The 5,312-nt window shown below is 38.2% G+C and overlaps 1 long non-coding RNA gene across 1 annotated transcript in view; it reads right to left on the minus strand.

Moving 5' to 3' along the window:
* The window catches only part of LOC109288411, a 16,236-nt gene extending 10,967 nt beyond the window's left edge, over positions 1-5,269 (minus strand). The window contains exon 1 of the long non-coding RNA XR_002095134.1: positions 1,487-5,269. This is a non-coding gene — a long non-coding RNA (uncharacterized LOC109288411). The remainder of the gene's footprint in view (positions 1-1,486) is intronic.
* Between the last annotated feature and the right edge of the window lie 43 nt (positions 5,270-5,312).

Raw genomic sequence — 5,312 nt, forward strand, 5'->3', positions numbered from 1 at the left:
TGAACTTTAAATGTAGGAATGTAATCAGACTTCCTACCCCTCATTTGCCCAGTTCTGCGTTGTTGTCCAAGTTGTTCAGCTGTCTTCATTAAGAACCAAATTGTAGTAAGCTCCTCAAGCCTTTTACTGCAAACTTAATTTTGTATATTCAAATTTGGCTATTTCAGAGTTTATCACAAAGACTTTGTAATGGCCCAGAGAAATCAGAGCCAGATTTTTTTGGTTTGTTTTCACTATTTTGTTGACACACTTGGAATTTTGGTAAATTGGAGGTATAAGCTGATGTGTTTAAATGGCCAGTCTTTTGCATAGGTTAAATACACAACTCAGTAGCAGCTTCTGGACGTGAGGAAATGCAGTGCTAAAATAAAAATCTGGCAACTACTGAAGAATGAATTTGCTCAAAATAATGGTTTTAACTACAAGAACAGACTGAATTCTACCCTTAACTACCCAACACAATTTTTTATGTTTTACAAAGAAACCTTTTCTTTGAAAATATATACCTTTTATTAATAGATTGAAATATTTCTTTAAGAACATGAACAGTTTTTGCTCTTCTGCAATCCCACACTCAACTACTCTGGACAAGGGATGCTGAAGAATTAAATCAAGATACCTAATGCTGAATCAAATGCAAAATAAAATGATTGGAAGACCTGAAGTCTCTGTCAAAGTCCTTCAGCCCAGACTAGTTATATTTCTAAAAGATTGCCGTGTGTCATAGAAAAGAGATGGGTCTGATGCAGAAACTACTGGGTGTGGTGGTACGACTGGTTTGTGCAGATTACACCGGACAACTGTGGTAGTCTTTAAAGCTTTCTTTTTTTAACATCACCAATAAAAGTGTGATAGATTATTCTGATATCACACACTTAATAACTAAATATATAAATGAACATTTTGCATTTAAACTACTCCCTACTTTTTCATCATTGCAATGTTAACTGCATGACTTTCAACAAAGAAATATGAACGTGGATCCCAAGCAAAACTAAGAGGATGGGTGTATGCAAAGCAAGAGGAAGAACATTTTTTTGAATAGAAGCTAGCTGCAAAAACATATATAATGTGCTAGAAGCTGAGCTACAACTGGCTACAGAAAGAAGTTACTTGTTAACTTTTGTAAGGAAAAATGTTTGGGCTTGACACAAAGTATCTATGAACTTTGCTATAGAAAAGGGACTCATCTACAATCACTGCATATCTTTTGTGCTAAAAAAACAACTCTTTCAGAACAAAGACATATGCATATTTGGCACCTAATAGTTAAGACGGACTTGACTGCCAAAGAAACATTATAGGACAAACCAAATAAATATTCTTAAGAACTCCCTGCACAAAAAGTGCAATGTACTTTCCATCTGCCAAGTAAAATCTGCAGTACACAGACTGTATTTAGAATAATCAGTTCTGCAGAAATAAACTGAAATATACTTGCAGATAGACAAACAACATTTTAGACTCCATTTGAGAAGTGACATACAGGTTACAGTAGATCACCGATGCGTTGTTCGAGCTTGGAAAAAATTGCTGGTACTCGATTTCTTCCTTTTTCCTGTTGAGGTCAGATGTCCCTGCATTATTATCCCTGATATACAAATAAAAAGGCAACATCCAATCTACATTAAAAAACTTGGGAGACCCATAACACAGCAGCCAGAGGCATCATGAGTTGCATATTAAAGAGAATGAATGGGAGCAGCCTAAGATTGAGAAGCTAGCATGTATGACACTATCCCTTTATGCTGTATATTCAGTCCAGCATCACTGAGTAACAGAAAACTGGATCTCTCTCCTGGTGGCAAGCTGAGATGCTATTATGCAAGGCACACCAAATCATGCTCTGACACTGGAGTTAGAGACCGCCTTGCTCTGGGTTTGGCAAGGCGTGGCAGAAGTACTGCAAACCCTGCACAAAATCCAACAGTCCAGTGCCCATGTCCCAGTAAAGCGATTGCTAAACCTCAGTTTGCACTCTTGTTAGACTGTGAAGACGCAGGTATACTTAATACACTTTACAGAGCCATGTGCTCACAGGAAACATTATCACAAGTATACACTAGCAAAAGCAATATGAGGAAGTAACTTTTTTGTTGCAATCTTTGATGGAAAATGGAAACTTACTGCACGTTATATTGCAAAAAGCAGTTTCTGGGCTAGCCCCTACCATTAAAGAGATGTTTTACCTGTTGTTTGGGGGTTACATGTATTTAATAATACTTTGCATTAATAAATCTTTCCACCCCATGGTCTCAAAATACTCTATATGCATTACTGAATTAAACTTTGCCACTCCCCTGGGCAGTTGTTATCCCATTTCACTTCTGGGGGAAACTGAGGCACAGAGCTTAACTTTCCCTTAAGGGTAAACAGGAAGCCTGTGATAGACTAAAAAATAGGATTGACCTGAAACGATCCTTCCTGTTACTTTTGTGTGCAAGATGACTCCAAATTTGTATCAGATTTTATTCTTTTTGCACTAGATGGATTTTCATTTTCCTTTCTTTATATAGCAGAGAGTAAAGCTTTTTCATAGACTTTTCAGAGTAAAGTTTAATTTCCTGACTCAATTCCTTTCTATTCCACTACTCAGGCTCAGTATGCTCTCCACTATGAGTACACTCATTTTTCTTGATTCAACCTATGATTCTGCTCACGCATTGAATAGTTGTTTGGAAGACAACAACAAGCTGGTCCATTATCAGTTGCAGTGTTATTTTTCTATGGATATTTCTATGCTGCTTGTTTCTTTGAACTAGCAAAAATTGCCACGACACAACTTGGTTTGTACTGCTGTGGACAAGCTCCTCTATCACTTCTTGATTGAGTTTCCCTGTTTATGTTAGCTATTACTCCAAACATAATTTTTTAAACATAGTTTGGAATACCAGAGATCTGGTTATGCAGCCAGTGTTTGCAAACAACTTGCAATGAAATCAAAGGGAATTGGTCATGTACAACTACCACCATGTATCCGCAGGTCCCAGGAGTCTTAGGAATCAAAACAAAAGAAGAAAAAAAAAGACATATTTCTCATTTGTCATGGAATAATATAACTCAGAGTATTTTATTTATTACAAAACACAATTCTGGACAAAGTACCATATCAGAACACACTTGAAGCTTGGATCTAAATCTAATCTTTCTCGTTCCTGCCTAACCTAGGATAGACACAAGGGTGAAAGCTATTAACACTGGTCTCCAGCCATTCGCCTCACTACCCCTTCCCTTTTTTCTTCTTCCAAAAGATTTTAAGTGCTGGACTTTTAAGAGGCCAAGAGACCTGAACTCACTGCTGCAGGCACAGTAAAGATCTATTTGGTTTAAGCAGCAACTGAAAGCACACATACTTCATGAAATTAAAGAAACAAGGAGTGCACTCGAGAGTTTTGGAGCACAGCAGGGGAAACCAAGCTGCTAGAATCAATTTTTAGACATTAATTAGTATTTGTTATCCTCTGCCCATGTAGTTACTGACAGATTCCTCTGTAACTAAGGAAAAATACAATAATATGGGCAATCATACAGATGAAGTAGAGGCACAGGTTACACACTGGGCAAAATGTTTATCAGCAAAGACTCTTGCACCCACAGTACTAACTATTCACTGTATTTGGAAAACAATGGCATACCAATAGCAATTTTGGAGTATTTTCACCTTCCCACAGAAAACAAATAAATTATAGGCTCAATTTCCTGTCATTACTATACAAGGACTCTGGTCACTTCCCATGCTTAGTTTCTCTAAACCTGCAAGATCCCATAAAACTCATAAGAAAGCAATACATTGAGGTTGATAACAATATATCTAACATAAGATGGATCTGGCAAGCATATTCAGGAAAATGCCTAAGGAAATGGCCCAGTTAAGGTGGTATTTTGTAATCACTTGAAATAAACACTATCTTTCTGCATTACAAAGAGAACAAAATTGTCTTTATTAGTTTAAACAATATAATCATGCCTATGTTATTTTAAGTCTTCTCTTCTGTTGTAAAAGTGATCAATACTGTAGAAACCACGTTACAGTGATGACACAAAAATGTAGTTTGTTTACAAAACCATAGCTACCCACGACAATCATCTGAAATGCATTAACAGTTGTGAAGTGTGGCGCTCGTGTTTGGGCGCTTTTTCTCTGCTGGGAGAAACAATGCCAAATCCATAAATATGTACTCTGATTTTCAACTTATGGAGGATGGGGGGGGAGCTATATATATATATATATATATATATATATATATTAGTTTGTCCACCCCCCCATAAATATATTGACTCCTAGACAGACAGATAGAAACAGAAACATTTCCATGTATATTTTCTTCAAAATATTGGTGCAATCTCACCTATAGAGAATGTATATGTATCATTCATTTTAAGAAGCATTTTTTAAATTTTATACAAGCAAACAAAAACAAAGCTAAACTTTATTGCACAATTCTTTCATCTGGATGAAAGTGAAGGAAAAAATATTTGCATTACTCAGAAATCTTTTTTAACCATACGACTCTACTTAAGGCCGTTACACTTATTCCCACGGTAAACGCTACTTTCCAGAGGCTTTCAGCTCCACTGTTCACACTCATTCCATGCCAAAATTTTGCACATAACATTTTTTTCTAAAGAGCCAGTTTTGCCTACATTTGAAAAAGACATGCCACTTTTAAACTAAAATACACTCGCGTACCCAGAAACCCTTTTACAAACTTTTTTTTTGTTTTGTTGCCAATTGACTTAATTTTGGTCATAGTGGAACATGCAACAGAAGTAAACAAAAATGACCCATCCAACGGTCAGATGGAGTCAGAAGCAGGGCCAAACTAACAAGTCAGGTGTCCAGGCTCTGATCTACTGTTTAGAAGACAAGACCATCTGTAGGAAACGAGCAAAAATCATTTTGATCGCCTTCAAGACACTTCTGGTACCGATTATAAATGGACTGTTTGGGTTTTTGTTTTTGTTTTTTTAAGTAGTTTTCACCATAAATTGGATCCCACTTCCCCCAGGAAACGCATGTGGTGGTCGGTCACTACTGAAGTGCCTAACTCTGGCCGTCGCTAACCTTTTTGCACGCCCGGGCAAAATGAAGCGCTAGAGGCCAACGCGGGAAGCGAAACAGCCCCCGGGTCCAGCCGCCGGGGTCGGCGTTGACTGCTCCCGCAAACAGGACGACGGGCTCCCCCCACAGAGCCCAGGAGGGAGGTCACCTCAGCGCAGATCACCTCAGAGTAGAGCACCTCAGGGAGGTCACCTCGGCGTAGATCACCCCAGCCCCTTGGGACACTGCCCTCTCACAGAGGCCAGGAGGG

Source organism: Gavialis gangeticus, unplaced genomic scaffold, assembly GCF_001723915.1.
Source record: "Gavialis gangeticus isolate Ggan-Ray unplaced genomic scaffold, GavGan_comp1, whole genome shotgun sequence".
NCBI classification, from domain to species: Eukaryota; Metazoa; Chordata; order Crocodylia; family Gavialidae; genus Gavialis; species Gavialis gangeticus.